This window comes from Lactuca virosa, chromosome 4 (assembly GCF_052849685.1).
Source record: "Lactuca virosa cultivar CGN04683 chromosome 4, Lactuca_virosa_CGN04683_v6, whole genome shotgun sequence".
NCBI lineage: Eukaryota > Viridiplantae > Streptophyta > Magnoliopsida > Asterales > Asteraceae > Lactuca > Lactuca virosa.
In genome coordinates this window covers 530,501,328-530,515,107 of record NC_136429.1, presented here as the reverse complement: position 1 = coordinate 530,515,107, position 13,780 = coordinate 530,501,328, and the positions used below count along the sequence as shown (strand labels likewise).

General features: G+C 31.5%; 1 long non-coding RNA gene across 3 annotated transcripts; it reads left to right on the top strand.

The window, feature by feature from the left end:
* The first annotated feature begins 10,376 nt into the window (after window positions 1–10,376).
* On the top strand, window positions 10,377–13,010 carry LOC145103759 (uncharacterized). Of its 3 annotated transcripts, XR_013706842.1 has the most exons (5): window positions 10,377–10,703; window positions 10,787–10,903; window positions 10,986–11,025; window positions 11,944–12,489; window positions 12,575–13,010. It is a non-coding gene; the product is annotated as an uncharacterized LOC145103759 (long non-coding RNA). The 3 variants fall into 3 exon arrangements; XR_013706840.1 differs by having other exon boundaries at window positions 11,944–13,010; XR_013706841.1 differs by having other exon boundaries at window positions 10,778–10,903; window positions 11,944–13,010.
* Window positions 13,011–13,780: the final 770 nt, after the last annotated feature.

Genomic DNA, 13,780 nt, shown 5'->3' with positions numbered 1-13,780 from the left:
TTGAGTTCTACATATATAGATTCAAAGTTTCTTTTTTATGTTAAATTGTTCATTTATTATGTTGGTAAATTTTGGTATGTGTTTGATTTTGAAATTGTTGTTGGAATCACTACCTTATGTCTACAGTCTACACGGACTTCAGAATTGCAAAGGTCTTATTTGTTTCTCTATTAGTGTATGTCTATTGTCCCCAAGCATGAAAAATCCCCAATTTATGTTTTGTGATATTCGGTAAGTAGAGTATTTTCTGCATTAGTGAACCAGGGCAAGTCCTTCAAGAAATATGTTGATAATTAGTTCGATTATTGTTGTTTATATAGTTATCATTCTTAAATGTGGGATTATCATATGTTGCCCATTCTTAGGTTGGATTGTTGCTCCGATGGCAATTATTTTTGTTGTATAATTATATTTTTTATTGCATTTTGGAATGGAGCTTGAGGGGCCTACCTATAGTGATGTATTCTCCATCTCTGTTCTGCTAAATTTAGGGTTTTAAATAAAGATAGTGTGATTTGGCTTGACGATGGAATTGTTTTTCAGTAATTGCAATATTTGGCACTGAACGATACATGTACACATCTTTCTATGTTATTTTTTTTTGTTATGTGTAACATCCCAAAAATTAGGACCAAAAATTTCATTTTTAATTAAGTAATTTATGAAAACGAGTAGTATGAAAACATCATCCGAATCATACTCAAACCATGTGTCACAAAAACCATATCATGTCATAGTAAAACAATATCAGAGTACAATCCCCTAGGATCTCATAATGCGGAAATCATAGTGTGATGCGCTGCGATCATGCCGACTCCTTTCATCTCGAAGAAGAAGTACCTGAAACCAAAACTGTAAACCGTAAGCACGAAGCTTAGTGAGTTCCCCCATCATACCACATAACAACATACTACCAGGCATATTTGGGTGCCCGACCTACCCTGTCAGGTATATCTGGGTGCCCGGCCTACCCATTCAGGCATATCTGGGTGCCTGACCTACCCTCCGGTTTATTTCAACCGGTTACGGGGTCTATCTCACCCCTACTGCTACCATATAATATCATAACATAGCATACTGTCAGGCATATCTGGGTGCCCGACCTACCCTGTCAGGCATATATGGGTGCCCGACCTACCCTCCTACCACTATCACATAATAACATAACATACAAGCACGTAGAGCTCAACAAATAGTGGCATACCAGACAATTATCACAAAGACAATCATCTCTACTATAAAAAACTACTTGTGGACCGGCCTTGGCGCAGTTCACCACTGCTACCGGGAAGGTAACTCACCTTGATCACACAAAAATAGCTGAATAGTCCCCGACTCTGAAATCAACCCAACTCAATCCATGAACATGAAAGATCTCCTTAATTACCAATTCATATTCATAACCCCCTTCAGGGTCAACTTGGTCAAAGTCAAAACTCAGGTCAAAGTCAAAGTCAACACTCCGAGTTGACTCAACTCGACGAGTTATCCTTCAACTCGGCGAGTTTCCATAATCCACAGAATCGCGATATCCCGAGTCAACTTGTCGAGTTTTCCCTCAACTCGGCAAGTTCTTCCTTATCCACAGAATCAGGAGATTTCAAATCAACTCATCGAGTTCCTCCATGAACTCGTCGAGTTCCTCAGTCTGTTAGTCCCTTCTTAATGCATTAAGTCACTATTCTACAAACCAAGGCCTCATCTTCTGGATTTAAGCTGGAAATACGTCTAGAAGGGTAAAGTTTCCAACTTTACCCATTAAGAACCTCTCCCAAGGCCTAAGGCCTAAACCCTAATCCAAAATGGCTTAGATCCAAATCCAAAAGCTCTTAAAACTTCAAGATAGGTCATATGAATATAGATATGGACCTTAGAGACTGAATGGTCACGTAGAGTTTCCAAATTTCTCTTCATGCATGACCTAATGGGGCTTAAAAGACCAAAATGATGGTATAAAGGTTGCATGAGACCCTTATGGCCATAAAGTTGGCACCTTTATGCCATAAAGGTCCCTCTAGACCATGGATCTGAAGTGCTTTCCAATTGGGACGCCCAACTTTCAAGAATCATCTCATTTGAACCAAAACAAGAAAAGACGTTTAGAAATGGAGATCTAAATGACCATAAGACAAGGTTCAAGCTTTATACCAGCAAAATGTCGTGGATGAATCTAAGATTTTGGATCTAGTGGCTCCTTCTTGTGTCTCCAAACTCCTCCTTCTTCCAAGGGCTTCAAGCACACACAACAACACTTTAAATGGCTCACAAACACTCAAGAGGGCATTAGGGTTTCAAGATTAAGGTTAGGGCAATGGAGGCTGGAAATGAGGCCAACTTATTGGGGTTAAGGTGTTTAAATAGGGTGCAAAACCCCAGAATTAGGGTTTCATTTCACTCAACCTACTCGTCGAGTTGAGGCCTCTCAACTCGTCGAGTAGGTCCTTAAAAATCTGTGGCTCAAAACACCTCTACTCGACGAGTCTGGGGCTACCAACTCGTCGAGTAGCTCTATAAAAATGAATAATTTATAAGTTTAAATACATACCGGAAACCAGGCGTTACATTATGCGTAAGGTATCTTCTATCAAACTCTTAACGATATTTAAATATATACTTTGGCGTTAGATATCAGTCACAACATATTACAGTCACAACATATTACTTTTATGTTCCGAATTCATGTAAATATCCAAGAATTTAACCCAAAATTCAATTTCCTAAATTGATGTTTCTAGGTCTAGCCTAACATAATATTTGGTTAATTTGTTTCTCATCATTGACTTAATCGGAGTTGATGTTCAATCCAGTTAAATTAATTGGTGTTTAATGTTACCTCCATTGACCTAGGTTGTTGAATATGATTTGCCATTCTCTCTTCTATTAATTTCAGTCACTTTTTTTCTCAAGAACCGGAATCATCTTCACAATCTTCTGATACCAACTTCAACTCGCATGGATGGGAGCTTAACGATGTCAATGTCGTTTTTTTTCTAGGTATATCTTCTTGAAGTTTATTCTAGAGAGTCGTCTAGTACGTGTTGAAAGTCATGTTTCTTACACCAAGGACATTTCTTTTGGGGTGGTTTAATTGGTTGAATAAAATATACTCAAATAGTTGTTTTTTTTTTTTTTTGAATTTAGCTGGTTTGTTGAAATTTTAATTATTTTTTTATGATTTTTCCCTGAATTGAAAATCCATCCGTTTCATTATCAATGAAATTTCATGAGTAGCTACCCAGTTTGTTCTCATGTTTGCTGTGATCAAGATCTTTAAGGCAGTAGAGACGCTATAAATGGCATGCAGTAGAGATGCGATAGCATAAAAAACGAAGATATATTTTTTAATTATTTAGTAAATTCCATTTAAAATTTTCACCATAAATATTCAAGGTTTTTATTTTTTGATGTGTATGTAATGTACTATTCATGGGTACCCAGCTGATTCCACCGGGAACGAGCTCGAACCCACTTCCACTATCTGGTCTTGTATCAAAGCTATTAATGAACACCAACTGAAAATGAGAATGATGTGCGCAGTAAAAAAAAGGTAATAATAAATAACTAATTACAAGAAATAGCTACTTACTTTCGTTTACATCATTTAAATAGCAACTTTCATTTCTTCTTATTACACCATTTACAAACAATGTATTTTCATTTCGTTACCGATAATAGCATCATACTTGGTTGTTTATTGATAATAGCAACATACTTGGATTGTTACTCATAATAGCAATGTACTTGCACGTCAAAGCCTTAGTCGATGGTGATGAAAATAATGAACTTACCCTTCCTGGGTCGTAGCACGACCCTTTTTACTTCATTATATATATATATATATATATATATATATATATATATATATATATATATATATATATATATATATATATATATATATATATATAACCCTAAAAAAACCCCAAAAATCATAAAAATGCATAAAAAAAATACCTAGAGATCACAAAAATTTTTTTGACATTTTTTATGAAAAAATCGCAGGTTTTTAAAGAAATTCGCTGAAAAAAAATTTGAAAAAAAACTTTTTTTTTATAAAAAAAAATTGATTTTTTATTTTTTTTTCAGCGAATTTTAATAAAAAGCTGCGATTTTTTATAAAAAAAATTCAAAAAAAAGTTTTGTGATCTCTAAGTATTTTTTTTATGCATTTTTATGATTTTTAGGGTTTTTTTTAGGGTTTTTTGTTTTCCATAGAACCTAAACCTATATATATATATATATATATATATATATATATATATATATATATATATATATATATATATCATTATCATTATCATTACATACTTATAAATGAAGCATTTTTCCTTTCACCACAATCATTTGAAACTCTCATTCATTTTTCCTTTCACCACATTCATTTAAAACTACCATGACTTTTCAATTTCTTTCTAATAATGATTATAAGTTGGTTAATAAGGTTAAATAAATATAAAACCTAAAGTGTAATCATATATAAACTACATTTCAATATTAAAAGAATATATATTCTTCTATTATCATATCATATCATATCATACTATATTATAAAGGAAACATTTTTTTTCTTTCACCACATTCATTTGAAACTCTCAACTCTTCATATTTTCATATAATATACTTAATTTATTAATTTAAATATGTTTTTAATTGTAAACATTATCATAAATGGAAGACTTCATGACTTATCAATATGATAAATTTAATTTTTTAACTTCAATATAATGTTAAATAAATAATCTACATTAATATATCAAATAAGCTTAAAAATTTAGTGTAAAATTTAAAACCTAAAGTAAAATATCAAATAATGTTTTAACAAAAGTTCAATTTATGGTATTTTTAACATAGTTAAAAGGAAAACATTAAATATAATAAATATAAAAGAACTTAGATCTATGAATCGAATTAACTAAAAGGTGTCTGAAAACTATATTTTATAATAACTAAAATTCAATTCAGCTAAAAATAATAGAAACTTAAAAATTAAACTATGTTAGATTACAAACAGTTGTTGATGATTTAAATAACCATCATGATAAAATTAAAACACTTTCAAATTTTTTTTTAAATTAATAAATCATAACAGTAGTAAATTAAAATAGTTGACAAATATAACTAATATTATAGACACGTAAAACATGAATATAGACCATTAAATGATTTGATTTTAATAAGTGTTATTTGTTCAAATTAATTATAATTTTATATAAACTAAATATAATAATTATTATTTTATAGTTAATATAAATGACATAAATATTTTCAATAACATAATATTACGAGAAGTTTTAATTTTATTCTGCGCATATAAAACCCTTATTTCTTTGGTGTCGTTTAAAATGAATTCAGGCTACTCTAATACCTCCACGTAACCCATCCCTCGTAACGACGCATCTTGCCATTACGTCGATTCAATTCTTCTTACCGTCTTATCTCCTTGCGACGTCTCGCCTCCTATATAAACACCTTCCTTTCGTGTTCCGTCTGTAGCGCATTAATACGTTTCCAAGAACAACATATCGCTCAACGTTTGAAGGACAACTACGCTCTGGATCGGCACACATGTTTGGGAGACGCTCTGGTTTCTCACGTATGAGTTTCCTAAATTTTTGGTTCCAATTTTTGCTATACCGGTGTTCCACAAAACATGCAAAATTTTCCCTAATGGGAGATCTATAATAGTTATTTCAGATTACGATATAGGGTTTTAATTGTTTTGATGGCTACGGAGTTTCTGATCCCATCTTCTCTCTCTGTTTGCTTTTAAAATTAGATTTACAGGGATTTTTTCCGCCACGTACCCTTCCTCCTTAACGATGCAACATCCCAGATGTTCTTCACCTCTCCTGCAACCTTTCACATTCTACACATTGACAAACCCACCAACTCGGCGATTCCCCTTCTCCTCTAAGCGAAACTCGAGATTTTCTAAAGCGTCAACAGCGCGTGAAAGGGTCTTCAAGGATTACATTTGGCCACATTTGATGTAAATCTATTGAGTCAGATCCATGGTACCATCGGTTTTTTAGAGTCACCATGTTTTGTACTGTACTGCTTCATCGGAGTAATTGAAATCACAAAAACCTTGGCAACCGCCGATAATATCTGGTATTATATGGTTCCTTCATTGCATCTCATAAATTAGATTTGTTACCTACCCACAATCTCTATCTATTATTTTCTTTACCTAAAATCCTAATTTATCTTATTTTCATATTATCTTCCGTGTTTGGAATTAAGAATCTCGTTTGTTGGGGTGTATGTGAAATCCCACAAATCATCAATGACGTTTGTACCAAATCCAGCAATGAGGTCTCAAAATCAAATCCCTATCCCACAATCACTTTGATAGAATTCCCAAAACCAAGAAGTATCCCCTGATCCTACTTTTTAGCATACACGCAGACACACAATTAGTTTGATACGTAGACTCATCTTTGTTTAGATTAATTTTTGAAGCGAGCCTTTCTGGTGGAATCTATGCCAAGATTAATTTTTGAAGCGAGCCTTTCTGGTGGAATCTATGCCAAGTATATATGGTCAATTGGTATTGGTGGTGTTCTCTATTCAAAAGTTTTTTTGCTTAAAATATCCTATTGTTCCCACCTCCCTTACTATTTGCATCGGTTATAGGTAATAGTGTTTCATAGTTATAGGTTATAGCGTTGGATTATTAGTTTGTGTTTCTTTTCATTCTTCTACAACTTCCCATTATATTTTCCTTTGAAATTCAAATTGGTTTATGATGTGTCGTTTTCCATAACTTCACTCAATTTTGTGTGTTAGATTTTCATTTTATCCAATGCTCTGCTTGATTGTTTTATCATCTACTTTATCTAATAGTGTTTGATTTCATTACATTAGTTGCTTTTATGGTTGCAATTTATTGCTTCAGATGGTTGTGAGGTCTAAAGAACCATTTTTGGTGCTCATGTACTTTTAAACACTGAATTCATAATGGTGGGACCTTTATCTTTAGTCTTAAATCTTACTTGAACTCAAATTGGAATCTTATGATTGAAAAACTTATTATGTATGTAGCTTTACCAATTAAAAGTATAAAATGCTACAAGGTCTTTTAAGCTTCTCAAAGTGTCCCAAATCTAGGACTTCCCTATTTCTTACAACTATGTAGCATTAAACCAAGTGATTAACAAAATCTCGAGGATAAAATAATCCCACAATATGTAAAACTGCAAATGATGACATGTATAAAGCTATGTATGCAATGACCCAAGTGAACTAAACCCTCTTACTGGTTGAATGTGTTTGTGATGTCGTTTGGCTTCACAAATGTTGTGGTATTCATTGTTTTATGATTATGATTATCAAAGGCATCTTGATTAATTCAAAGCACTTGTTGTGATGTCGTTTGGCTTCACAATTGTTGTGGTATTTCATTGTTCTAAGAATTATGATTATCGAAGGAAAAACAAAGTCAGTGGTTTTTTTTAAAGATTGTCCGGTCTGGTTCCCGGTTTTGGGCCGGTTCCAATGATCGGTTCTTACGGGTTCCAGGTTCCAAAATTTGACAATTATATAGTATTGGTCTTGGCCCGACCGGTTTCATTGGGTTCCGGTTATGGCCGGTTCCGCGGTTCCTATCCTCATCCCTAATTTAGTTAGTAGTAGGGCAATCATGTAATTTGTAATTTAAAGTTTTACTTTGAGGTTAACATTATTAATTAGCAAATGAAATTAATGAATATAATGTTAATAATAATGTTAATTTAAGATGGAACATATAAATTAGTAAATGAAAGACCCATCTCAATTTTAAATCTCTACATGACTTACCAACATCAGGTTTTGCAGGATTCGCAACTTCCAAAGGGAAATTCTGAATGGAAAACAACTTTTGTTTTGGGGTTGATCAAAGGCCTACAAGCCAATAATCTATATTACTACACATATCTATTGACATATATTTTGTAAGTTATTGTTTGGTTTTTTTGCCTTCTCATAAAACAAAAATAAACAATTTAACATGACAATTTAGAAGAATTGTGGTCCAACGATTTGTGGGAGTAAAATTAATTGTTCTTGGTGATTTACAGGTTACATAAGTACAGTTTCTTTGCTGGACAAATGTATTAGAAATTTAAAAAAAAAAGAAAAAGAAAACATCAAAAGGAAATATATCGCTTTATATATTTTGAGCCTTTCGATCAAATGGTCACCCTGAAAGTTCTTTTCAAACAAAAAACTAACTCACATGCCCACGCCTTAAATAAATCAATTTCATTGTTTAAAAGTTTTATAAAATAGAAATGCAAAGAATTTACAATATATTTATACATTATTTTACCAATTCGTGTAACATATTTTTTAATCATTTAAAATGACAAACTTATTAAATTTCATTACTGTATATGAAAGCTTAAATAAAATGATATAAAATATTAAGCTTGTTGCATTAAATGATTCAAAATTGTATCACATGGACGTATTTTTGATATAATTAAGTTTTATGTTTTTGTCACAATTTTCAAGTACTCGTATTAATTTCTTTAGTAGATGATCATATAAATTTGATTGTTGTTTGAATAGAAAACAAGATCATCCTCTTGTAAAAAGATAAAGTTTATTATATTTATAAATGAAAAACACAAATGGTCATACCCATCATACTACGGTTTGCTACATTTACAAAATGCATGAATCATTCCAAGATTGGTAACGGTTGAATTAATTAATCTTTTACCGATTAGTATTCACATGACACAACTCAATCTATTCCATGTGAAACACACCACAGCTGCAAAACCTGGTCTGCTTCTACCCCTGTAAATTTGATATGAGTATAACAGTTTCCCATCTTACTTTCCTTTTCTTCCGTTGTAACCATTGTACTTTGAAATTTTTTTATAGCAATGTAAAACAATCCTCAATAAATGAAATTTCGACATGGTATTTTAGTTTCTTCTAGTAATAGAAATGTAATTTCTTTTTCTTACCTATGACAACAATGCAATTTCAGCTCATTATTCAAATTACTCTTAGTAGCGCCCTTTCATGTTATACATGTTGTGAAAAAAGAACATTTGGATTGAATGTGACAACCGATAAGAATAAAAATTATAACTTCTACTTAATTTGTGGAGTATTCATGAATTTGAGATCATGACATCACACTTTGAAAAATCCACCATGTTTAACATCCTATCTTTCTTTTTAAAATACTCAATTTACCTTCTTCAGTCTATATGATTGAACAAATGCATGTATTAAAGTCACTTTGTATAATTTTTTCGAAAATACTTTACTCAAACAAATGTGAGTACGATGTTATAACAATGAACAAAAATTGTTGCTATTTCTTACATTTGTTACATCTTTCTCGTGAATGAACTTATAAAACCTATGCAAAATTTGCAGACAAAATCTCATTGAAGTTGTACAAGCATGTATAAACATAGAAGATTCAAAACAACGAAATGATGACTGACAATCTTTGTCTTGAAAGTATACGTTTGTTGGGTTTAAAACCCAACAATACAAAAATTGAGATATTAAAATGGATGTACATGGAAGTTTGTATATAGATCGTGTACTTGGTAAAGAAATAAATATCTAAAGATTAATATATGTTTTAGTTTATATAAGAGTATTATTTTTTAATTTATAAAGGAATCAAAATTTTGTCTCATATAAGAATTTATGCAACTCAATTTGTTTTACATAAATGTTTTCCTTAAAACTTTTGAAATTTTATTTGTAGCCTCGAAATTATTATGGTGGATACCGACATGTTAAGCAATTTCATTCATTCTCTGTGGTGAATAAGCAAGAACCTGAAAATGTAGCTTGTTGAAATGTATGTTATATTACTAATTTGTTTATGATATATTTCTTGTTTGCCTTTGAACAATTGATGGTTTTTTAACCAATCTTACTAGACTATCAGTTTGTCATGTACCGGTACCTGTTTGTAAATATTAAAATATAAAAAATCATGTCATATTTAAAGTATATATATCACTTAACAACATAAGCAAGCATATTATCAATGTCATGATGTTCATACCTATAAATGATTACAACAATCGTGAGAAAAAAAATAAAATCCAACTTCCATCTAATCGTTGATTATAGGAATATACTTCTATTTTCTATTTCTTACTCATGCTTTTACATTGAAAATCCAAATTTTGAAGCAGAAAATCTTTATTTTTGGGTTATTCGAACATTATCCTTTAGTTGACTATAAATAAAAATACCTAAATTACCCTCTATGGGTCGTGGGCCTCCAACTTTTCTAGTATATATATATATATATATATATATATATATATATATATATATATATATATATATATATATATATATATATATATATAGATATATATAAACCTTAATTTTTTGGTGCCGTCTACAACAAATTCATACGGTTCAAACACCGCCGCATAACCCACCGTCCGACCGGTGCAATTAACCATAACATCGATTCGGTCCTTCACATGTTGCTTCTCCTGCAACGCTTCAACACATCGACATTTCCTCCGATTCTCCTCGCTGCTTCATGTTGGATTGTTGTTTTGCAGATGCAATGCACCGCCTCGCTGCTTCGCTCTCTATCTATGTTCTAATATTTTTTATATTGCTTATGCTTCAAATCGAAATCCATTGTCGTGTCTCTACAAGTTCCGTGCTTCATCTCAGAAGGCAACACCGATATCCTTCTCCTAAGCTTCAATCGGGTAATTATTTCTCTTTGATCTACCATCAACAATTCCAAAGGCTTAGGTTTTATGTTCTAATTTTCCCTGACTAGGTTTTTCAGTCTCATTGTGGTGGTCGATTGGCAAAACTCACCGATTTCTCTGATGGTGGAGAGGTTACATAATATTCTCAAGAAAATTTCATAATCGACTGATACATAAATCCTTAAATGCTTCTGGTACCGCCACAATAATTCATCCCAAAAGCTTTGTTTACATTGGTAAATGGATTCTAATCATGCAAATGTTCAATATATGTAGGAACTTGGGTACTTTGCAGATTCACAACAAAACTATCAATGTGAGTTACTTGTATAATCAAGTTATACATTTTATATAAAACAACTAATTATAAGGGCTTGGAGATGTAACAATTTTATTGCATGTCTGTCTCTCTCGTTGCTGAAAACTACAATTTCACTCCGGTTTGATTCGTATCCCAAATAGAAAATGGGCTTCTTTGTTGTATAATCTTCATAGATGCTTCATGAGGCAATTGGAGCACCAAATGAAAGATAAGGATGAAATGTATGAAAAGAGTGCAGTATTTGAGTGTAGTTGCAAATGAACTTAGTGAATAGGGCGAACTTTATCTTTATGTAGCTTTATTGCATTTTAATAAATATTCAGAAGTAGATATTGTGATTAGAAATTTGAACTGCAACTCTTAAAATAGAAAAAACCATGAAACATCAAATTGGTAGAGAAATGAAAGGGAGAGCATGTTCTACCTATTCCGATGATATATGGATATTGATACCATGAACAATGACATTGAGCTCTTTGCATCCAACTTCTGAGAACCCGTAATAGACTCTCCATTACAATAGGATAATTGAATATAATCGTATTGAAGCAGATGATTTCCGAGAAGATACATCAAATTGATTTGTTGTTTTGGTTAGAATTCGCAATTAATTTTCTAATTTTAGAAAAAAATCTTAACTAGTGTACTCATAGAGTGGGGTTTAAACATAGTCATCTCACCATTCCTGTTTGTGGTGCATGTAAGATCTTATCATAGCTTGTTATTTGCGGGTTTAAACATTTTTGTCTCCTTGATAATGAAATTTTCAATTGATGGTCTATTTGATAGTTTATAAGGATATGGTAATCTAAAATATAGTTATGCCTTGTTATAGAATCTCGATGCTAAAAGAGTTGTGTGTGATCTTAATACAACTACATATAATGGAAAACCAATGGTATGTACCTGTAGGTTGTGGGTTGTGGCTTGGGAGGCAATTAAAGGATCCAGAAGGACAAAGTCGTTTCAAAAGATTGAGAAAGTCTACGCATTCCGTCTTTTTTTTTTTGTCCCTACAAATAATGTCCTTAAATATATTGTTAGTTTAAAGGCAAGGTTAAATGCATAAATATAGTAACTAAATTTTGATCAATCGAGTCTTATTTTATTTTATTGGTTTCATTTATAACCAACTTATCTTAGCTTTTAAAAAATCATTTTGGTTGCAAATATAAAGATAAAAAAACATTTTTTTTTCATTAATCTTCGAGCATTCTTGGCATATTTGCTTAACCACAATTTCAAATTAAAACCGATTTGGTATAAGCAACTAAATTATTAGGTAAAATAACTAATAACTTTCTATTATATTCTTTGAATATTAGAATCAAGTATACTATAATAAGTGTCAATTATTTTTATTTTTTTATTTTTTTATTTTTTTTTGTAGAAACAACCTTCTGTCTTCCACATTGTTATTACTCATTGCACTTGGCCCCTTTTTAATTACCGAATACGGTAAAGCAGATTTAGATGTATTTAATGGTACCAATATGTTTTTGTCCAATTCACACATAGTAATATTTATGATATTATTCTGCAGCAATTATTTCATTAAAGGAACAAGTTGAAGCGCACTTGGAACTTGACCAGTCTGTTGAGATTTTAGCCCATCTACTCTGTGATGTTTATGGATGGAGTGAGAAAAGCATGCAGGGTGCATCTAGCAAGATATGTATAGAATAGGTTGCTATATCTCTGATTTTGCTAAGTATATATTGGGTTTGGGATTGAAAAATACAGGTCCAACAACAGGCCATTGAAGCATGTAGTTTCTACTGCATCAAACTTCCTAAAAAAGTGTGTTGAACTTTACATCTTGAGTTTTTGTTATATCATCAGAACAGTTGAACTTTACATAAAAGACAACAAGATCACTTTTCTAAAACGTCTTGAGTTTTTGTTATATCATCATGTAATGTGGCTAATATAATGACATACATTGCAATTTTGAAATATATATTTGAATTTATTTTACATCCGAATTTTATCTTTACATATGGAGGTATATGTGTAAGAGTGGCTTTCATGGTTTTTGTAGCTACCTATCGATGTGTTTCAGAATAGAAATAAGAAGTTGTTGCCAAGAAGTAGTAATGTACTTTTATTTCTTCGTGCATTATAGCATTCTACTTCCATTTTATTATTTCTATTATAACATCCTACGTCATTTTTTATTAATACATTGTATGATGAAAAATCCGCATCCAACTATAGTACTGTATTTTCAACGTTTCCGATTAAAATGTATATTGTTATTTAGAAAATCCTTATTTAATTTTTATGTTAAAAAAACCCTTGTATTGATATTTACCTTTCTTAGTTATCTTCAACATAACGAGTATTTTTAACTATATCAACAAAGCTACATTGCGTAACATTAGGTTACAATAAAAAGAATTACCAAAATAACCTTCCATGGGTCATGCTTAGCACGAGCCTCAAACTTTTCTAGTATATATATATATATATATATATATATATATATATATATATATATATATATATATATATATATATAAACCTTATTTTTCTTGGAGCGCATACAATGCGTGAGCACGTATTAACGAAGAGCGTATGACAACGGTTGAAGATGGTTAATCGTCACTATATGAGACGTTTCAAACAAAGAGTTACATATGTCCTGAAGCATTGCTTTCTTTCAGGCTCTCGTTTCCCCTCAAAAGAATCCCTTCACTGAACATGTTTCTTCCATCCTCACACCTACACCGTCACACCTGTTTTGAAC